Source organism: Sus scrofa, chromosome 2 (assembly GCF_054392235.1).
Source record: "Sus scrofa isolate SSC_HxYL_T2T_F1_AM1 chromosome 2, Sscrofa_HxYL_maternal_Yorkshire_Landrace_v2.0, whole genome shotgun sequence".
Classification (NCBI taxonomy): Eukaryota; Metazoa; Chordata; class Mammalia; order Artiodactyla; family Suidae; genus Sus; species Sus scrofa.
Window position 1 is genome coordinate 84,304,384 of NC_139384.1, and position 23,519 is coordinate 84,327,902.

Sequence of the window (23,519 nt, forward strand, 5' to 3'; positions counted from 1 at the left end):
CCTCTAGCACGCAGAAATCCCCAGGGCAGGGATCGAACCTGCACCACAGCACTGACAACCCCAGATCCTTAACCCACTGAGCCTCTAGGGAGCTCCAATCTCAGCTTTTAAATATCCTTCCCCAAGAGAGTGGGGTGGACTGGGAGTTTGGGGTTGGTAGATGCTAACTATAGCATGTGGAGTGGATAAGCAATGAGATCCTGCTGTACACCACAGAGAACTACATCCGATCACTTGTGATGGAACATGATGGAGGATAATGTGAGGAAAAGAATACATATAACGTATATATGTATATAACTGGGTCACTTTGTTGTACAGCAGAAATTGACAGAACATTGTAAATCAACTGTAATAAAAAAGGAAAAAAAGAAAAAAGAAATAAACATCCTTCCCCAAGTCCGGGAATCAGCGCTCCCCGGAGAAGGATGGGGACACCCAGGAAGGGGAGGAGCCTGGCGAAGGGGCGACTGACAACCAAGGCAAGGACAACTGGGTCAACAGGATGAGGAGTGACAGTTCCGGCCCAGAAGCCACAGGACGCCATAAACATATCCCGTCTTTCCTGGAATTCCCAACGTGGTATAAGGGAGGGGAGAAGGGACAGCTCTTTCCTACAAACAATTCTAGCTCATCAACACAGGAGTGAAGGCAACATGAGATCTGCACAGTAACCACTGCGGCAGGAAAGACCCTCTGCAGAGGATGGACTCACCAGGCAAACGTTTGAGGAGAAACAGGGTGCCTTGTCTCAAGGTCCCAGAGGGACAAAAATTGTACCCTGGCAGAGACCCCGGGGCGGCGGAACCTTAACCAAAGGGTGAAGGCTGATCCCAACCTATGAAGAGGCACAGCAGCAGCTTTGAGGACACCTCGCCCTGGGGCAACCTCCCCCAGATGCATAACCTTCTCTAGAAAATTCCCCAGCAGAGCTCGCCAAAAGTGCCAAGGTCAAGACAGACAAGAGAAACACACCCGCCCCCACCCCCAGCCCACCAGAGGAGTTCAAGCCTGCCGCCTACCTCACTGTGGGGTCCAGGATGGGGTCCTGGGGCAGAAAAGGGATGTTAAGGGGGCCGACTGGTAGGATCCTAATAAAATCTGCAGTTCTGACTCCTTCACGTTCCTTGCCTACTCTGGGTGGTGCTTCTGCAGTCTGTTAGGTGCTAAGGTGGGGGTTGGGGGAGAGGTGGCTGAAAGGTACACGGAAACTCTCTGTTCTGTCTTTGCAACATTTCCAAGCCTCTGGAATTATTTCAAAATAAAATATCAAAAGCCAAAAGCAACAACAAAACAAAGAAAACAACTGCTATCTCTGTCCTCTGAAGCTCACTGCACAGCAGGTTCGAGCTGGAAGAGGAGAGTCCGGCTGTAAAAAGATCCAAACCGATAAGAAAAGAAAAAGCAACTTGAAGCCAGTCGGCCATCCAGTTTCAGGATCCATTAAAGGCCCAACCTGCTGAACGAGTGCTTCCCGTTTGAAAGACCTGAAAAACTGACATTTTCATCAGCCCTTCCATCCTGGGAAAAAAGCCTCCTGTTGCAAATATCTCACCAAACCCTCCATACCTGCATGGACAACAAAATCCAACTGCAGAAGTCACAATGGCTCGGCCAGGGAGGTGGCAGGCACCCGGGTTGCTTGGATCCTGAATAAGAAGGCTCTGATCTCCTTACCTGGAAATGTAAGAACCACATCATTTTTCTTTAACGTCCATCCCTAAGACTAGACATAAAATAACTCAGGGTGACAAAGCTACAGTGATCAAGACACTGTGGTCCTGGCCGAAGCGGGGACAGAGAGCTCAATGGAAGACAGTGGACAGTCCGAAAAGAAACCCATACATTTAAAGTTTGTGGGTTTTTCAAAACATTCTCTGGCACCAACCATACAAGTGTTTTTTTTAGATCAGTCTCCTGAGGCAATAGAAATAAAACCCCAAATAAACAAAGGGACCTAATCAAACTCGCAAGCTTTTGCACAGCAAAGGAAGCCATACCAAAAAAAAGAAAGAAAGAAAACCTATGAAATGGGAAAAAGCAGTTGCAAACAATGCAACCAATAAGGACTTAATCTCTAAAATATACAAACAACTCATACAACTCAACACAACAACAACAAAAAAAAACAAATAAACAACCCAATTGAAAAATGGGCAGAAGACCTAAATAGACATTTCTCCAAGGAAGACATATGGATGGCCAGTAGGCACATGAAAAGATGCTCAACATGACTAATTATTAGAGAAATGCAAATCAAAACTATAATGAGGTATCTACCACCTCACACCGGTTAGAAGGCCCATCATTAATAAGTCTACAAATAACAAATGCCGGCGAGGGTGAGGAGAAAAGGGAACTCTCCCACACTGTTGGTGGGAATGTAAATTGGTACCAACATCATGGAAAATAGTATGGAGGTTCCTCAGGAAACTAAATATAGAACTACCATATGATGCAGCAATCCCACTCCCACAAGTATATGGAAGTATATCTGGACAGAGCTAGAATTCAAAAATACATGCATCCCTGGAGTTCCCACTATGGCTCAGCGGTAACAAACCCAACTAGTATCCATGAGGATGTGGGTTTGATCCCTGGCCTCATTCAGTGGGTTAAGGATCTGACATTACCATGATCCAAACTATGGTGCTGGCTCAGATGCTGTGTGGCTGTGGCATAGGCCAGCAGCTGCAGCCCTGATTCAACCCTAGCCCGGGAACTTCCATACACCACAAGTGTGGCCCTAAAAAAGCAAAAAAAAAAAAAAAAAAAAAAAAAAAAAAGATATACGCACCCCTATGTTCACTGTCACAATAGCCCAGACATGGAAACAACCTCAACATCTATGGAAAGATGAATGGATACAGAAGATGTGGTATCTATACACAATGGAATACTACTCGGCCATAAAAAAGAATGAAATATTATGCCATCTACAGCAACACAGATGTAACTAGAGATTATCATACTAAGTGAAGTAAGTCAGAAAAAGGACAAATACTGTATGATATCACTTATATGTGGAATCTAAAATACGGTACAAATGAACTGATCTACAAAACAGAAACAGACTCACAGACATAGAGAACAGATCTGTGGTTGCCAAGGGGGGAGAAGGGAGGGAGTGGGATGGACTGGGAGTTTGTGGTTGGTAGATGCGAAGTATTACATTTAGAATGGATAAAGAATGAGGTCCTACTGTACAGCACAGGGAACCATATCCAATCTCCTAGATAGACCATGATGGAAGATAATATGAAAAAAAAAAGAAGTATATATATATATGTGTGTGTATGACTAAGTCACTCTGCTAAACAGCAGAAACTGGCACATATTGTAAATCAACAACACTTTAATTTAAAAAATGACCTTGGGAGTTCCCACTGTGGCACAACAGGATTGATGGTGTCTTAGGAGCACTGGGACAATGGTTAGACCTCCAGCCCAGCACAGTGAGTTAAGGAACATAACTACAGCTTGGATCTGATCCCTAGCCCAGGAACTCCCTATCAGAAGTGGGAGGAGAAAAAAAAATAATGAAAAATTAAAAATGATCTTACAGTATCAGTCAATAAATAAAGTTATTTGGTTTTCAACGAGGTCGCCGACACTGTTCAATGGGTAAAGAACAGTCTTTTCACCAACTGTGCTGGGAAAACTGGCTGTCCACATGCAAAAGAATGAGGCCAGACCCCTACCTCACACCACAGATAGACATTAACTCAAAACTGACTCATAGATCTAAACGTTAGAGCTAAAACTCTAAAACTCTTAGAAGAAAACACCTGAATTAATCTTTGCAACCTGGGATTAGCAATGGTTTCTAGATACGACACCAAAAGCACAAACAACAAAACAGGAAAAATAGATAAAGTGACTTTGTGCTTTAAAGGACATAATGAAGAAAGTGAAGACAACCCACAGGACAGGTGAAGATATTTGCACAGGGAATTATATCCAGAATACATAAAGAATTCTTACAGTTCAACAACAAAGACAAATAACCTAATTCACAAATGGGGAAAGGATCTGAATGGACATTTCCCTGAAGGAGATATACAAGTGGCCAACAAGCACCTGAGAAGATGCTCAAGGTTACAGCGGCAGAGAGAAGCTAAACCCCAGCAAGGGGTTTAGGGTGGCAGAGCCTCACAAACAGTTCTGGTGATCACGCTTCCCATGGCATGACCTCCTCCATTCTCTGGAGGCCACAGTGGGGCTGTGGGGACCAGCACAGGCCCCAGCCCAGCCGTGTGACCTGGGGCAAGTTCCTAATCTGTGCCTCGGTGTCCTTATCTGTGAAGTGGAGGTTACCATACCCGGCCATGGCCAGAAGCATCCCCAGGAGACCCTGGCATACAGTAAAGCAGCTGTCGTGGGCCTTGTCATCTAAGAGCCTCGCATGGGCAAGGAAGGCAAACCTGATGGCCGGCTCCCAGTGGCCACCCAGGACTTCTTCCAAGGTAATGTGGCCAACATCTTCTCTTTTTTAAAAAGCACCTGCCCCCTTCCAGACACACGGCCCACCCATCCACCCTGACTCTTCCGCAGGATCTGCCTCTGCAGGGTCCGGAGCACGAAAGGCTGGCAGCAGGGGTGGGCTAAAGAAACAGGCTTCCCAGAGAGCCCCGGGACCAGAAGGTTCCAGCTGGATCTAGAGAACCTGAGACGCCTGGAAGCAATCTGCCAAGTTCCACAGGGCACATGGCACACACTTAGCACATTACAAAAGAAGGTGAGTGCATGTGTTTGTCTTGGAGGGTGACTTTCTCCAGGACTGGGGGACCGTAGATCAGGGAGAGGGGGAGATGAGGGTGGCATCTCAAAGCACAGGGTAAGGGCGAATTTAATCAGCGGGGCTGGGACAGGTGGGTCACCATTTAGGAAAGGGTCAAGTCAGGTCCATTCACCTGACTATTTGCCACTATTCGCCACAAGGAACCCTGAGCTCTGGCAGGAAACATGTAGGAAACTTCATAGAGGCAATGGCTTTCCGACTATGGCTCAACCCCCAGAGGCAATAAAAGGAATGATAAATAAATCTGACTATATCCAAAGATTTTTCAACACCAAAAAAAAGTCAAAATGCACAGGGAAACTGAGAGGAAATACTTGTAATGCATGCTACAAAGGGCTCTTTTTCCTAAGACACATAAAAGCTTTAAAAATTAGAAGCGGAAAGGTCAAAAATCCAACCAAAAAGTGGGCAAAAACCATAAACGGACTATTCACAGGAAAGATCTAAAACTGGCTTGTGACACATTAAATGATGCTCAGCTTCACTCCTAATTTCAGACATGCCACCTGAAACTACACTGAGACCCCAGTGCTCACCGCTCAGATCCGCATGTTTTAAATAAAACAGCATGCCCTGCTGGTGAGGCTGCGGGGACCAGGCCCTTTTGGTGCTGCTGTGAGTAAAGTGATTCCACCTCCTGGGAGGGAACATGGCAGAAGCTAAAAGAACACATTTGCACTTATCTTTCAACCCAGCGATCCCACTTCTAATAACTGAGCCTGAAGATACTCTTCCAAGAATACCTCTACGCTAGGGTATTCACGGCAGCAGTGTCTTTACCAGTTAAGAGACAAGCCCAAGCCCCATTCAGGGGTGAGGCTAGGTTAACTGTGCTGCGCCCCCCCGTGGACACCATGCAGCTGTGCAGGAGAGCACACATCTCTATGGCCAGATAAAGCAGTTTCCAGGTTACGCTACACAGTGAAAGGAGCAAAGTGCAAGAGTGATCCCCACTACGTCACTTTCCCGTAACAAAGCTGGGGATATAAGACAGTACACACGTCTGTGGAAACACCTTAAATGTCTATCAATAGATGAATGGATCAAGAAGACTGGTACACACATACAATGGAATACTACTTGGCCATAAAAAAGAACAAAATAATGACATTTGCAACAACATGGATACAACGAGAGATTATCATATGAGGTGAAGTAAATCAGAAAGAAAGAGACAGACAGGAGTTCCCGTCGTGGCGCAGTGGTTAACGAATCCGACTAGGAACCATGAGGTTGCGGGTTCGGTCCCTGCCCTTGCTCAGTGGGTTAACGATCTGGCGTTGCCGTGAGCTGTGGTGTAGGTTGCAGATGCGGCTCGGATCCCACGTTGCTGTGGCTCTGGCGTAGGCCAGTGGCTGCAGCTCCGATTTGACCCCTAGCCTGGGAACCTCCATATGCCGCGGGAGCGGCCCAAAGAAATAGCAAAAAGACAAAAAAAAAAAAAAAAAAAAAAGAAAGAAAGAAAGAAAGAAAGTGTTAGGCTTCTGAAAGGGGATTTGATCAAGGGTGTCCCAAAGAAGGTTGTTAGAACGGGAAAAAAAAAAAAAAAAAAAGAAAGAAAGAAAGAGACAGACAAATACCATATGATATCACTTATGTGTGGAATTGAAAATGTGGCACAAATGAACCTATCTATAGAATAGACTCATAGACACAGAGAACAGATTTGCAGTTGCCAAGGGGGAAGAGACAGGGGAGGGGTGGACTGGGTGTTTGGGATTAGTGGATGCAAACTACTGGATACAGGATGGATAAACAAGAGCCTCCTGTACAGCACAGGGAACTATGTTCAATAGCCTATAATAAACCATAATGGAAAAAGAACATGAAAAAGATTGTATATATATGTCTAACTGGATTACTTTGCTGTATGCAGAAAGTAACACAACACTGTAAATCAATTATACTTCAATGAAAAATAAATCTAAAAATAAAAAGTCGAGGATGGACTGGAAGTTTGGGCCAGAAATGTTTTAAAATTGGGTTGAGATGACCACTGTATAACTATAAACATAGTAAAATTCAAAAAAAAAAAGAAGTAAAAAAAATAAAAGGAAATACACATGTCCGCTCCTCTGAGACAGAAACTAACAAGATCGTTCCCTGCAAGAGGGAGGGTAGGGTGGGGTGATGACACTTCTCTCCAGACACCTTTCTGCACTCTCCACCCTGGAACAGAGCCATGTGGTTGTCCCACATTCGGAAGGAAGGAGGGAATGAATGAAATCTACGAGAGTTGAGGGGGAAGGGAAACCCACAATGAAATACAAACAGAAACAAACCAAACCATATTTCAAGTATATGCCTTTGAGATAAAGATGAAACAAACACTAATATACTCCAGAGGCTTCTTAGACGGTGGGTACACAGGGTTCTCAACACAGAGCAGGAGTCACAGAAAAGGAAAGGGGACGGCGGCAAGCAGACCGAGTGAGGGGCTGGAGGTGGAGGTATGAGTGCGAACGCATGGGCACTAGTGTGTACATGTGGACAGGAATGGATGTGGGTGTCTGTGTGTCATCTGTACACACAGACACAGGAATGTATGCACATGTGGATTTATTTACACACCTCCTTCCCAGAAGGGAGGACCCAGAAGCAAAGACACCCCCCAACCCCCGGCAATGAGCACACCGAACATTCAGAACTTGGTTTCTAAATGCGCTGCCCACAAGAACCAGGGGCTCCTTGCAGATGCGGTCAAGCCCAGAGCTGGGGTGGGAGAGTACAGGACGGGCCTGGAGCACCTCACTCTACCCAAAGGTAGGGAAGCACCCAGAGGCTGGCGGGGACAGGCCAGAAGGACATAAGGAACCTCTGGATAAACCTGGGACCAATGGGCTAAAAACAATAAGAGCAATGGATTATACAATCTGCCAAAGCAGGTAAGGATGTGTGTATCCTCACTGATATAAACAAACAAGAAACAAACAGCTGTTTCTTCCTCAGAATAGAAAGGCAACCAGTACCTGCAGAAGGAATGGTGGGATTAGGCAAACCCCGCTGGACACGGATCCATCGACAATGGCTGCTCCAACAAACAGCTGGAATAGCAACAGGGTGCCGACGTGGTCTCTGAGGACCTCCGCCCAGAATCTTAGCAGTTACAAATGGTACCACGGTAACTTCAGGGTGGAGAAGCCTGGCAGACACCCCCTGAACCAAGGGGGCTAGGCGGGCGTCACCAGAATCGGGCTCCAGGTGCAATACACCGGGAAGGACCTGAGATCGCTTCTGGGGGGTTCCTGCCCGACATGTGAGGACCAGCAGCCAAACCCACACTGTGCAACATTGCACACGAAGGTGGGTCTCTCTCTTCCAGTGTCCAGGCCATGCGCTCCAAGGGCAGATCAGGAACTGACCCAGATTAACAGACACGAAAGCAACATGAGGACTGAGCACCAGCTGTGAGCCTGGGTTTTCCTCTGAGAATTTTGGGAATTAACTTCCTGATTGTGATAATTTGATAAGAAAACCCCTTGCTCAGAAGAGACGACCACTGAAGATTTTAGAGGTGAGGGGGGCACCCCTTTGGAACAGGTCAGGAAAACACGTGCAGAGAAAAGGGGAATAAAGCAAGTCGAGTGGAAAGTTAACCGGGGAACCGAGTGAGAAGGTGCTTAGGAATCCTTGGCGCCACTCTGGCAACTTTCCTGTGAAGCCAAAATTACATCTTTTTAAGGCCACACCCACGGCATATGAAGGTTCCCAGGCTAGGGGTCCAGTCGGAGCTGTAGCTGCCAACCTATGCCACAGCCACAGCAACATCAGATCTGAGCTATACCTGCAACCTACACCACAGCTCACGGCAACACCAGATCCCTAACCCACTGAGCAAGGCCAGGGATCAAACCTGTGTCCTCATGGATACTAGTCAGATTGGTTTCCACTGAGCCATAACAGGAACTCCCAAAAATTTTTATTTAAAAAGAAAGAGAGGGGCAAATACCATATGCTATCACTTATATCTGGAGTCTAATATACGGCACAAATGAACCTTTCCACAGAAAAGAAAATCATCGACATGGAGGACAGACTTGTGGTTGCCAAGGGGGAAGAGGAGGGAGTGGGATGGAGGGGGAATTTGGGGTTAACAGATGCAAGCTATTGCCTTTGGAATGGATAAGGCAATGAGATCCTGCTGTATAGCACTGGGAAGTATATCAAGTCACTTATGATGGAGCATGATAATGCAAGAAAAAAGAAAGCATACATGTATGTGTAACTGGGTCACCTTGCTGTACAGTAGAAAATTGACAGAACACTGTAAACCAGCTATAATAGAAAAAATTAAAATCATTATTAAAAAATAAAATTTTAAAAATTGCCAAAAAAATAAAAAGAAAGGGAGTTCCCGTCATGGCGCAGCGGAAACAAATCCGACTAGGAACCATGAGGTTGCGGGTTTGATCCCTGGCCTCACTCGGTGGGTTAAGGATCCAGCGTCGCCATGAGCTGTGGTGTAGGTCACAGACGTGGCTCAGATCTGATGTCGCTGCAGTATAGGCCGGTAGCTATGGCTCCAATTGGACCCCTAGCCTGGGAACCTCCATATGCCGCGAGTGCAGGCTTAAAAAGCAAAAAGCAAAAAATAAATAAATAAATAAGAAAAAAAAAAAAGAAAAAAGAAAAAGAGGAATGTCCCTGGTGACTCGGTGGGTTAAGGTTCTGGCACTGTCACTGCTGTGGCGCAGGTTCCATCCCTGGCCCCGGAACTTCCGCATGCCATAGATGCAGCCCAAAAAAGAAAAAGAAAAAGAAAAAGGAAGCACTTGGATTACAAAGATAAAAATAAAAGGAAGCCCGTGGGCGAAAGGCCAGGGAGCCAGGAGGCTGCCAGCACCTGCTTTCGGAGCACCATGGACAAGAACAGAGCCTGCCAGCCCACCTATGTCTTGACTAGGCTTGGAGGGTCAGGGAAGCAGCCTAGGCAAAGTCCACCTGTCCCCCTGGCCCGCAGCCCGGGCAAGGAGTTGCCACCACGCAGAGAGGGGCAGATGCCAACGCCCTGGGAGGGGCACCCCAGCAGGCTCCCCACCCAGCCAGAAGGCCGGTCTTGGCAGACGCTCAAAACACCAGTCCATTCTTTACTCGTGTGTATAGGTCTTGGATGTTCCATGACTAACCCTTTAAAACCATAATCATTAACAAAATAATCTTCCTATTCCTCTACGAATGTGCCTCGTAATTAATTGTGGGCGTTTGGGTAGGCGCCGGGTGGGGCCAGGCGATGCTCGTGTATACACGTTCTGAGCCCAGAGAGGACCCTGCCCCTCACCCACCGCCCTGGGGACACTGGACAGGTTCACCAGCCCTGAGCAGCATCCTCCTTCTAGAGCTCGCCTGGGGCATCCCTCAGAGTTAGCACAAGGACCAGGGATGACCAGTACGATAAAAAGGCCAATGATGGGGGGCACAGGTAACCCGTGTGTGAGCCCAGCTCTAAACACCCAGCATGTCCCATCAGCCCTAAAGCCCTAGGAAGCAGGTACTGTTCTCATGGCCCATTTCACAGACGGGCAAGTTGAGGCACAGAGCAGGGATCACATACCTAGCGACAGGGAAGCCCAGCTCAAGATCAGTGGCCTAACCACTAGCTTCACCAGCCTGTGCATACCAGCAAGGAGCCACACGGAAAACACACATCTCTCTGTCTCCGCCCGGTGCTTCCAGCCATAAAAGCGCAGAGAGGGAAGAAGCAGGCCAAAGTCTGGACGATCTTAGGGAAGGGAAGACCTCTCTGGGCAGGTCACAAGACCAGGTGCTTTAAAGGAAATGACAAATCTGACAATAAACTTTAAAATATTCTATGTCACAGCACATCCAAAAATAAAGCTGAAAGATAAATGAGAAACTGAGAAAGAGATGTAACACAACAAAAGATGCTAATAGCCCTATATATAGAAAGGGTTATTATAAAGCACTGGTTCTCAACCAGAGGGGACACTTGGCGATGTCTGGGGATATCTGTGGTTGTCACGACTGGGGGAGGGAAGGGGCTCCTCACATCGAGGGGGCGGGGGTGGGGTGGCCTCGCCCAGAAGGATCCAGCTCAGAGATATCAACAGTGCTCAGGTCAAGGAACCCTGTTAGAGTCTTCTCTTCTCCGCCACCCCATCTGCGGATGAATTACCTCCTCGCCATGTCCTCTCCATGTCTTCTCACAAGACCCTGAGGCTCAAGCGATGCCTGGCCAAGAAACAAAAGCAAGATCATCCCAGCCCCCAATGGATTTGAATAATACCGGTAATAAAATCAGGTACACCGCGAAAAGAAGACATTGGAGAAAAACCACACTGGGTCTATAAGGAGCGATCGGCACGCGAGGTGGCGCAGATACTGATGCTGTGCGGCGGTCGCCTGCATCCTACCATATCACTCTGAAAACAGCACAGCCACAGTCTGATGTGTCAGGAAATGGGTCCTCTTTGTGTTGGTGTTTCTGCATAGTGCTTGCCTCAGTAATAAAAATGTAAAGGCTTCTTGTTGAGGGGGAAAAAAAAAAGGAACCCTGTTATAAGTCAAGAAAAAAACCACACACCCCAGTTCAACACATGGATGATAGCTATGAAATAGCCATTCGAAAACGTAGTGACTAGGGGGTGACAGATGAGGAGGGACAAAAGCTGGGGCTGCTGCCGGTGTGATGGCAGAGACATCCATTCAGACCACCTTTCTGTGGACCACTGAGCAACACCCTCAAAATAAAAAAGAAGCCCACATTCCGAGCAACCGCATTCGCACAAGTCCACCTCAAGGAGAGCACCAGGATGCTTGTGGCAATGTTGCTGAAAGAGAAAAAACACAGATAATCTAAGTGCATGTTAAGAGGAGAACATAGAGTTCCCGATGTAGCGCAAGGCCATGGGCAGTGCCTCGGCAGCACCAGGACACAGGTCTGATCCTGGCCCAGCCCAGCAGGTTAAAGGATCCGGCATTGCCAAGACGTAGGTCGCAACTGTGGCTCAGATCTAATCCCTGGCCCAGGAACTCCATATGCTGCGGGGCAGCCAGAAAAGTAAAAAAGAACGGAACGAAGCACCAGCACTGGCTACAGCACAGATCCTCTCTGAGAACACGATGCTCAGGGAGAGAAGCCAGACACAAAAGGCCACACAGCGTGTGATTCCATTTATATAAAACATCCAGAACAGGCAGATCCACAGAGACAAAGAGTGGATTCTTGGCTGTCCAGGGCTGGGAAATGGGAGTGACTATTTAACAGGTATGGAGTTTCCTTCTGGAATTCGATGGTGGTGACCCCTGTAAATACACTCATAACACTGAACTGTGCACTTCAGAAGGGTGACTTGCTAGAAGCTCCCATGTGGTGCATGCAGCAGGTTAAGGATCCAGGGCTGCTGCAACTGTGGCACAGGTTCAATCCCTAGCCCGGGAACTTCCACATGCCACAGGAGTGGCCACAAAAAAAACCCAATAAATTTAAAAAAGAAAAGGGTGACTTGTATGGTATGTGAGTTATACATAATAAGGCTGCTACTGGAGTTCCTGCTGTGAACAGGACAGACGGCACCTCTGCACCATCAGGACGCAGGTTTGATCCCTGGCCTGCCTGGCACAGCAGATTAAAGGATCCTGCGTTGCCACAGCTGTGACATAGGTCTCAACTGTGGCTCAGATCTGATCCCTGGCCTGAGAACTCCATATGCCATGCAGCGGCCAAGAAAGAAAAAAAAAGAAAGCTGCCACTAAAAAAAAAAAAAAAAAAAAAAAAAAAAAAAAAAAGCCAGAAAATAAAGCAAGAGCAGCTCCCAAAGTTCTGATCAAAATTTCAATGCTGGGAGTTCCCTGGTGGTCTAGCGGACAGGACTCAGCACTTCGATGCTACAGCCTGGGGTTCAGTCTCTAGTCTAGAAACTGAGATCCCACAACAAGCCACTGCACGTCACCACCAAAAACAGAGAGAGGGAATGATTAAAATTGTAAGGTGGGAAAAGGAAAAAAAAAAAAAAAAGCCTCCATGCTGCTTTGAAGTTTCAACTAAATGTACCCGGAACACTGTGGCTGCCCACGCTGTCGGTGACCAGAGGCGCCCACTCTGTCTGCCCCTAACTCCCTGCCTGGTGCCATCCTGACCACTATCCCTCAGGCTGCCCACCTAGGCTCCCACAGAAAGACCCACGGTAAACAACCAAGTCACAGCATCAACTGTCCCGCTGGCCTTCCGCACTGATCCGAGGCTGACCTGGGACTTCTTTGCACCCAGGACTCCTTGAGGCCCGAAGATCTGCCTCCAAGGGGGCATGACACACTGACCCAGATTTGGAATCCTGAGGCAGGATCAGGGCCTCAAGCCAGTCAGCTTAGATAGGGCAAGGGAGAAGAAAAGAGGCCAAAACCACCAAGAGAGGGATGACACAGGAGGCAGGGCCTTCCCAAGCCTGATCCGGGAAAGGCAGAGCTTCACAAATACTTTTGGTTATTATGGGTCCTTTGAAACCTTCATTTCACAGAATGTGAAGAGGAAGAAACAAAAGAAGGGCACCATTCAGGCAAACAGATGCATCAGCATCCTTGAAAAACCCAAGCCACCTAAGCCACTTAATGAATCAAAGGAGTTTAATCCTGATTAATCACCATTCAAATGGAATCCATATAGACTTGCTTCAAATAATGCTAGGAATCAAAAGTAGATTCTGATAAGTTAAGATGTATATAAGACCTAGAGCAACCACTAAGAATAGACTTCCAAAAATATAATGAAAAAAAATCATTAAAGGAACTTTTTTTTTGGTCTTTTTAGGGTTGCACCCACAGCATATGGAGGTTCCCAGGCCAGGGGTCGAATCAAAGCTGTAGCTACTGGCCTACATCACAGCCACAGCAACGCAGGATCCAAGCAGCATCTGCCACCTACACCACAGCTCACGGCAATGCCGGATCCCTAATCCACTAAGCGAAGCCAGGGATCGAACCTGCATCTTCATGAATACTAGTTGGGTTCTTAACCACTGAGCCATGACAGGAACTGCCCATTAAAGGAACTTACACATTACACTAGAAAATATTCACTTACTGCAAAAGAAAGCAAGCACTAGAGGAGGACGAGGGGAGCAAAAGACGTCGGATGAAATAAAGGAAAATGGCAGACATGAATCCAACTATATCAATAATGAGTTAATTGTGAATAGATTAAACAATCCAATCAGAAGACACAGATTATCTGAAGAGTTCCCTGATGGTCTAAGGGTTAGAACTCAGTGCTTTCACCCCTGTGGCCCAGGTTCAATTCCTGGCCTAGCAACCGAGATCCCATATCACATCACTGCATGCCAAAGCCAAAGCCAAAAGAAAAAAAAGACAGGTTACCAGACTGGAGGAAGAAAAAAGATTCTACTGTATGCGGTCCACTCTTAAGATTCAAAAATGTAAGTAGGCTGAAAATAAAAGGGTAGAAAATAAAAGCATGGGAAAGGGTATAACGTGCAAGAAGCAACCATAAGAAAGCAGGAGTGGCTATACTAATATCACACCAAATACACTTTAAAATAAAAGTGCCCACTGTGGCACAGCTAGGATCAGCGGCATCTCTGCAGCACAAGGATGCAGGTTTGCCCCAGCCCAGCACAGAAGGTTAAAGGATCTGGGCTTGCTGTGGTGTAGATCGCAGCTGTGCCTCAGATCTGACTCCTGGCCCAGGAACACCACATGCTGTGGGACAATCAAAAAAGAAAAAAAATTAAATAAAAAGTTTTTTTAATAAAATAAAAGTGTTAGTAGAGATAAAGATGGTGCCTTTTTTTTTTTTTTTTTTTTTTTTTTTTTTTTTTGCTTTTTAGGGCCACACCTGTGGCCTATGGAAGGAACTATTTGAGCTAGGGCTCAAATTGGAGCTGCAGCTGCCAGCCTACACCACAGCCACAGCAATGCCAGATCCAAGCCGAGTCTGTGACCTACACCACAGCTCAAGGCAACACTGGATCCTTAACCCACTGAGCAAGGCCAGGGATCAAACCTGAGTCCTCATGGATACTGGTCAGGTTCGTTACTGCTGAGTCACAACGGGAACTCCAAAGACGGCCATTTTATACTGACAAAAGGGCCGATCCATCAGGAAGATATAGCAACTATAAACTTATATGTACCTAATAACAGAGCCCAAAATACATGAAGCACAAACTGCCAGAAATGAAGAGGAAAATAAACAATTCAACAATAGTTGGAGGCAGCAAGGTCCCACTTTCAGTAATGGATAGAACAAGGCAGAAGATCAACAAAAAAACAGAAGACTTGAACAACACTACAAGGCAACAGACATCTATAGATAAACCCATCTAATGGCAGCAAAACACCCTTTCTGCTCAATGCACATAGAACACTCTCCAGGATAGACCACATATTAAGCTATAAAACAAGCTTCAGGAATTCCCGTCTGGCGCAGTGGTTAACGAATCCGACTAGGAACCATGAGGTTGCGGGTTCAATCCCTGCCCTTGCTCAGTGGGTTGACAATCCAGCGTTGCCGTGAGCTGTGGTGTAGGTTGCAGAAGCGGCTCGGATCCCACATTGCTGTGGCTCTGGCATAGGCCAGTGGCTACAGCTCCAATTCGACCCCTAGCCTGGGAACCTCCATATGCCGCAGGAGAGGCCCAAAGAAATAGCAAAAAGACCAATAAATAAATAAATAATTAAAAAATAAAACAAGCTCAGGAGTTCCCTGGTGACACAGCAGGTTAAGGATCTGGCATTGTCACTGCTGTGGCTTGGGTTGATGTTGTGGTGCAAGTTTGATCCCTGGCCCAGGAACTTTCACGTGCCGGAGACAACGGCCAAAAATAATAATAATAATAAAAATTTTTAAAAAGCAATATGGGGGATATTTCATCATGGGCAAAAGGGCAAATTGCCATATAGGTTGATGGTTTGGGGCTGAGTGATGAATACATAAGGTTCTTTATCCTATTCTGTCCACCTGTGTATATGTTTGAATTTTCCCTAATAAAAGGTTTAAAAAAGAAAACAAAGGGAACCAGCACAACGACAGTCACTAACAAGTGCCTTCCCCATCTAAATTTACAAATATCCTTCAGAAAGTTCCATCACCAGGACCGCATGCTATCTCGTTTGATATCCTCCCTGAAACAAAGGCCAGAGAGGAGACCACGGCTGCTCCAGAGTTTTCATAACACAGATCATAAAAAGACACAGGACTGTGCAAACCCCACTTTGAAGAATGACAGTATTAAAAACAGCATTTGATGGAGTTCCCACTGTGACTCAGAGGAAACAAATCCAACTAGTATCCTTGAGGATGCAGGTTTGATCCCTGGCCTCACTCAGTGGGTTAAGAATCCAGCATTGCCAAGAGCTGCAGTGTAGGTGGCAGATACGGCTCAGATGCTACATTGCTGTGGCTGTGGCGCAGGCCAGAAGCTGTAGATCTGATTGGACCCCTAGCCCGGGAATTTCCATATGCCTCGGGTGCAGACCTAAAAAGCCGAAACAAACAAAAACATCACCAGCATTTGAGATCTGCCTGGCAGGCATGATCTCCACACTGTGCCCTGCCTGGCACCAGGATCCCAGGCTTCCACACAGAACCCTACTTCCTCCTTCAGCCAAAGAAACGACTCTCACCAGGACTGACCTGCCCCCAGCCCTCTTCCCAGTGCGGAAACCCCAAGCTGCTCATAGAGAGGGGATCTGCACAAATCCTCGGGGGCCCTGGGCTCTGCAAGAGGTTCCCCATTTCAAAGTCCTGTTTCTGGGTGGAAATGGTCTGCTCCATCATAGGGATCTCAATTCATTCCAAACAAGAGGATTAAAAATGGAGAACAATAAAGGACAGGAAGACTGGCTGACCCAACCAGCGGGACATGGTCCCTCCTCAGGCACCCGAACCACAACATGACCATTCACAGGGAACTGTGCCCTTGTTCCAGGCATATGAACTCACTTCCACTCACAGCAATCTTCTCAGTTAGCCTGTGTCACCTTATCACAGCTCAAGAGGAGGTGGCCCAGAGAGGTTAAGTGACTTGCCCAAGGTCACACAGTTGGAGAGGAATGATGAAGCTGGGGTTTGAAACCCCCTGTTCCAACCTGGGAGTCAGGTTCCTATCTCCCTCCCATCCAATCCACTTGTGAGGCCCAGCAGGTCTGCCTCCAAAATCCACCCCAAGTCTGGTCGTCCTCGGGCCCAGCCCAGACCACCTTCTGAGCCACTGTCATGGCTCAACTGATGCCCGCTGGTGTCCTCTCCCTGTTTTCCCTCCCAACAGCCTTCACAGGAGTCCTTTAAAACACATAAGTCTCAGATACCATCACTGCCTCCCAAGGCTTCTGCCTTTAATGGGGTCCAGTGCCTCACTGTGGCCCAAGTGGCAGAGTCACTCAGTCTGGCCTCTGTGAACCTCTGCTCTCCTCCTAGCTCATCATGCTCCAGCCACACTGGTTGTCTTCTGATCCTCAAACAGGACAAGCTCATTTCTGCCCCAGGACCTTTGCACATACTCTTTGTTCGTCCCTGTGAAGCTTCTTATCCCAGAGCTGCTTGGTTCAGCACATCATTCAGACCTTTGCCCAAACGTCACCTGGGAGAGGCCTTCACTGTCTATCCCGTGAAGGGAGCACCACTCCCCAGGTTCTGCCATCAGATCCATCTCTGATCGTCCCACAGAGGCCATCACTACCTCCCCCTGCTGGCCTCCCCTGAGAGAGCCGCAAGGGGGTGAGCTTCAGGGTGTGACGTCAGCAGTGAGGGGACACCAGCCAGGTGTTCTCTACCCCAGGCAAGGGCCATGGGGCTGCTCTGTGCCCAGGGAGGAGATCTTAAATGCAGATTCCTCTGAGGCAAAGAGCCAACGGTTCCAGCGGTTTCCTGAGAAACCCACTCATGCCAGGCCATCTCCACAGCCCTGATTTGAGTTTGCAGGCTGCACCCCAAGCCCAGCAAGGCTCAGGTGAAACCACAGGCCAGGGAGATGAAGGTTCTCAGCCAACACTACAGGCAGAGGAAGGGGAGTGCGGGGTTGAGTCTTTCACCCCTGCCCAGTGTGTGGGGTGGGGTCAGGTCACTCAGCAACCCCCACGCTCTTGCCCTTGACCATCCTGACCACACTGAGGTCCCAGCCTCCCAGACGCCCAGCCTGTGTGACAGGACTAGGGCCTGTCGGTCCCAGGGCCACATCGCCAGTCCCACATGGGGGTCGTTGCCTCCACAACTACCCCATCAGCCTCCCAGGGTCAGGAGAATGTCCTGTCACCCCCAAGCCAACCACTGAACCCCAGGAACATACAGAGACCCTCACAAATTCCACAATGGACACACACACTCATCAGATGCTCCCTAGGGACTACACTGTCTTGGTTTGGCATCGCTGTAACTGCTGATTTTTATGCCAGGAAGAGAAATTATTTTTTTTACAATATCTCTCTAGGACGTCTGTTAGGAAAACTGTTGATGCAGCTTAGCCAATTCAAAGTTTTCAGGCCTTCTTTTGTTTTTTGTTTGTTTGTTTTTGGCCACATTGTAAGTTCCCAGGCCAAGGGTCAAACCTGCACCACAACAGTGACCCGAACCACAGTAGTGACAACACCAGATCCTTAACCCACTGAGCCTACAGGGAACTCCTTCTGGTCTTCTTTTGGCTGAAGGCCAAATTAATGTACACGAAGAGACCTGGAGCCTCAGGAGCAAGTGCTGGAACCCAAGGCAGCAGCTCTCGGTCCCCCTGTGTCTCAGCAGCTACACCAAGGATACCAAACCCAGTCCTTCTTCCCAGAGATCTACAAACTCCACTCTACAAAGTCCTACCAGGGCCCTAGCGAGAGCCTGGGGCACTGCTCACCCCAGAACCACAGTCCTTACGCAGGTGGCTCCCAGAAAAACCCAAGTTGCAGGAGGAGGACCCCAGACGAGGCATGTGGAACAGGCTACAGGGCTCTCAGTTCTGGATTGGCTGCTTCCAATTCAGTTGCCGCCAGGAACACCACCCTGGCTGCCTGGCCCCTAGAACCCCAGCCAAACCCTTCAACACACCCATTTAAAATAAAGACACCCCAGGAAAAGAACAGCTTCTTTTCTTTTTTTTTTTTGCTTTTTTTTTTTTTTTTTTTTTGCTTTTTAGGGCCACACCCACGACATATGGAGATTCCCAGACAAGGAGTCGAATCAGATCTGTAGCTGCCGCCTACACCACAGCCACAGCAATGCGGGATCTGAGCCGAGTCTGCAACCTACACCACAGCTCACAGCAACGACAGATCCTTAACCCACTGAGCAGGGCCAAGGATCAAACCTGCCACCTCATGGTTCCTAGGTGGATTCGTTTCCACTGTGCCACGACAGGAACTCTGATTTTGCTGATTTTCAAAGTGCCTTCTCATAACTTCAATTGCTCCTAAACTTCCTTCCCGGCACTAACGTGGAACAGCAGCATAAAAACCATGGGCTATTCTGGAATGGAAAGTGATTTAGAAACTTCTCTTGCAACACCTTGACTCCCAGTCAAGGAAAGATGGAGGCGCAGAGAAAAATCGCTGCTGTGATCTCTGAACACTCTCCCTGGACCTGGGAGACATGAGGACATCAGAGCCAGGTCACTGGGGAGGGTGGGGAGCGTCCTGGGCGCTAAGCACCCTGGCCCCCACCCATTCAATGCCAGGTACACCCCGAGTCGTGACAATCACAAATGTTCCCAGACACCACCCAGTGTCCCCTGGGGACAGAACTGCCCCCAGTGGGAACTACTTCGCTAAGGGATTTTTCACAGATGAGCTCAGTTAATCTCACCACCCTCGAAGCAGAGACGGTCATCTCCATTTGGAGATGAAGACACACACCCAGCAGGGGCAGGATCCACAGCCAGGCAGGCCACGGGTGTGGGTTCCACCTCCGGCTGCCAATCCCACTGGCCATCCCACCTCAAGCCATTGAAGACCTCTGCAGCTGAGCAATGCCATTTCCAAACTAGGCTTAGACACGAGTCTCTCTCTCTCTCTCCCTTTTTTTTTTTTTTTTTTTTTTTTTTTTTTTGCTTTTTAGGGCCACACCTGCAGTATATGGAAGTTCCCAGGCCAGAGGTCCAATGAGAGCTGTAGCTGCCGGCTTACACCACAGCCACAGCAACGCCAAGATCCGAGGCACATCTGTGAGCAACACCACAGCTCATGGCAACACCAGATCCTTGACCCACTGAGCAAAGGCAGGGATCGAACCCCAACCTCATGGTTCCTAGTCGGACTCATTTCCGCTGAGCTACCACAGGAACTCTACAAGTCTCTCTCTTGATCTTTTTTTTTTTTTTGGCCAAAGAAGCATCCCAAGTTCCTGTCATTCCCCTCACGGAAACATCTCGAGTCCCAAATTCAAAGCCCCCCAGGACAACCAGCAGCCACACCACAAATGCCCTGCCCTGGGCTCAGTCACAGGATGCATCAGCCCTCATGGCCAGGACAAGGTTCTGAGCTCCCATTAAAGATAAGGGGCTTAGAGTTCCCGTCATGGCTCAGTGGTTAAAGAACCTGACTCGTATCCAAGAGGATGAGGGTTCGATCCCTAGCCTTGGTCAGTGGGTTAAGGATCTGGCATTGCTGTGAGCTGTGGTATAGGCCGGCAGCTGTAGCTCCGATTCAACCCCTGGCCTGGGAACCTCCATATGCTGTGGGTGCGGCCCAAAAAAGACATTAATTAATTAATTAATTAAGATAAGGGGCTGCATACAAGGGTCCGCTGGAAGGATCAGAGCCACAGCCATGCCACCTCACCCACTGGAGCTGACCCTCCAGTGACATCCTGGAATGAGCGGCAGGCAGCGCTACAGGCCAGGCTGGCTCACTCACCCCTTACGTGGCCCTAACTGGTTTATGCTGGGTCTGTCTTGTCTCCCCAGCTAGAGGCTAACAGATCCAGAAATTCTGATGGGCTGGGCAGACAGGTAGGAATGGGAGTGGGGGGGCAGCCTCCACCGAGCACCAGTCACCCCCATGTATAGCATCCCCGACCCTATCACAGCCCTTGGCTCACCCAGGGCCAGCGCTATAGGTGTGAAATGAACACAGGATGTAGAAGACACACCGCAAAAAGGAGTGGAAAACATCTCATTAACAACTTTTATAACCATTACACGTTAAAATGACAACATTCGGGGTATATTGGGGTATAATGTCAATAAAAGACATGATTCAAATTAATTTCACCTGCTTCTTTTTTAGCTTCTGGAAAACTTTAAAGGACACACAGGGCTTGCTCTGCATCTTTATTGGGTGGTGCTGCCTTAGAAAAACTGCCAGTTTACACTTTCGCCTGTTTTCTTCTGAGGGTTTGGTTGTTTCGGTTCTCACATTCAGGTCTTGGATCTGCTAGTGTCTGTTTTGGTGCCCAGCATGGGGCACCATACAGAAGCTGATGTTTCACCAGGTGACATTTCATGAGTGTTCTTGCCTGTCTCCCATGGGGTCCTCCCAGGGCCACAGCTCCCTGGCACTCAAGATCCTCCAGGTGTCTGCCAAGGGGACTGCCAAGTCTATCACACACATGTCACTGTCCCCACAGGGAAGACACCGGCAATGCCAGTGGGAGGATCAGAGCTGGCTGGGCTGGGCTGTGCGCTGTGACAAAGCCACACCCCACCCATCCCCTCTGGTCCCCAGAGAGCCCAGCTGCATTGCCAAATGGCCCAGAGTGGTGACAGTGCTTCCCCAAAGGGCAAGGGGGCAATGCCTGCCTCTTTATCCACTGGAGGTGGAGGGGAAACGCGTGCCTGGGCAGGAGCCAAGTGTCACCTGCAGGACTCTGTTCAGTGGCGGTTGGAGGGTCTCAGGGGAGACTACAAGGATGCTTAGAACCCAGTGGCTGCTTTCAAAGACACAAGCCACAACCCTGTCAGGGCTAAGGCCAGGCAGGCCAGGAAAGGGAAGCAGTCCAGGAGGCAGCTTGTGTGCAAACCTGCTGGCCAGACATATGGGGGCTGGGGGAGGGGGCAGCTCAGAAAGGAGGGCGCATGTGGTCTAATCCGGAGCCACGTGAAGCTCTCAGGGAGCCGGCTCCACTCGACGCAAGGACCAAGCACAGCCAACCAGGCCAGTCGGGGGCGGGGATCACACCAGGCAGGCAGGAAACAGGACACCCCTTCTGGCCTTGGCCCTGGTGGACTTCAAGGCAGGGAGGGCCCGGCCCCGCCCATCAGGGAACATACAGGAAACAGACAAGCCGGAGGAGCGGGTTGTCAGGGCCACCCTGCTCCTGGGGTGGACACAGGAGAGGTCCTGCTGGGGACCCACCAGGCAAGGCTGGGCCAGCACAGCCCACCCCATGTGGACCCTGCCCGGCTCCAGATGGAGGAAGAGGAGGGTGCGGAGAGGCAGGCATAAGCACTGAACTATGGAGCCCAGAACCTGTGCGACCAAAAAGGGTGGCCTGAGCACCTCCTATAGGCAAGCGGGGCAGCACATGTGACAGCAGCTCCTCACTGACCCTGGCCTCCTCTCTGATGCCTCCTACCCCAGCCCCCAAGATCTAACCCCACAAAGGGTTTTTGGGTGGCTTCTGCCCTGGGGCCCGGCTGGCTGAGCATTCTGCACCGCAGCCCTGGAATCCTGGAACTCTGTGACTGGGCAAAGAAGAGGCAGGGAGAAATAGAAATTACTAGATCCACAGCAGCCAGTGGATACACATGTCCACCCACACACTGGAATATCACTTGGCCATGAAGAGGAGCCAGGCATCAACACTCACTACCACAGGGGTGAACCCTGAAAAACATGATGCTCAGTGAGAGAAGCTAGACGCAGTAGGCTGCAGAGGACGCGAGTCCCTGGATGAGAAACATCCAGAACAGGCAGAGTCACAGAGCTAGAGAGTAGATTCATGGTTGCCAAGGAGGAGGGGGGAATGGGGAGTGGCTCTCTAACAGGTATGGGCTTCCCTTTTGGGGTGACAAAAAAGGTCTGGAATTTACTAGAGGTGAGATTGCAAAACTCTGTAAATGTTCTAAAAACCACTGAACTGTCCCCTTTGAAAGGATGAATGTTATGGTTTATGAATACGGCAACTTAATATATTTTTTAAAAAGCAGAGCAGGATGGAAGTTCCCTGGTGGTCTAGGGATTAGGATTCAGCGCTTTCACCTTGGCAGCCCAGGTTCGATCCCTGGTCTGGGAACTGAAATTCCACATCAAGCTGCTGCACGCCATGGCCAAAAATAAAATAAAAAATGTAGAGCAGGACATTTTAAGAGGGGCTGTCCTAGAAAACTCAAGGGTCTGGTCAGTCAGCACACTGGAGCCAACTGCTGAGCAGCTATGGCTCCTCCATGGCTCCCCTGTGACTGGAACAACTCTGGACCGGCCTCACTGACTAGACTCTATGCCCCCGAGGGCAGAGCTGCGGCCCCCTCCCCTCACCCCTGAAGCCTGGCGCAGGGGGTTCCAAAGGTGTCCAAGGCACGGGGGCTTCCCTTGGCTTCCCCTGCCTCCCCCAGGTGGGTCTCCTGGACCACGGCCCTGAGGGCCACTTCCTGCTCCACCTGCTGCTCACCTCGCCCAGGACCACGAGGCTCGGCCCACATGGCCACGCTTGTGCCACCCCCTAGCCACCACTAGAGCCAGCAAGTGCTGCCCCAGGGCCTGTGCATCCATGGACTTGGTTTGCATCTGTCTCAGCAATTCTGTCCCCGGCCCCTGCCATCTGGTTACTCTCGGGAGGCCTGCTCCACGCTTCCACCATGCTACAGGCTGTGACCCTCACAGGCAGGCT

General features: G+C 49.0%; 1 protein-coding gene and 1 pseudogene across 9 annotated transcripts in view; one reads left to right on the forward strand and one right to left on the reverse strand.

The window, feature by feature from the left end:
• The window catches only part of KDM4B (lysine demethylase 4B), a 143,491-nt gene that overhangs the window by 110,516 nt on the left and 9,456 nt on the right, over nucleotides 1-23,519 (reverse strand). For 3 of the 9 annotated variants that reach the window (XR_014837758.1, XM_021084032.2, XM_021084029.2), the window contains exon 2: nucleotides 1,570-1,677. The exons of the other annotated variants lie outside the window; for them this stretch is intronic. The gene's annotated coding sequence lies outside the window, so the exon portion shown is untranslated. The remainder of the gene's footprint in view (nucleotides 1-1,569; nucleotides 1,678-23,519) is intronic. 9 annotated transcript variants of the gene reach the window in all.
• LOC146405524 (large ribosomal subunit protein eL39-like) lies at nucleotides 10,955-11,109 on the forward strand (annotated as a pseudogene).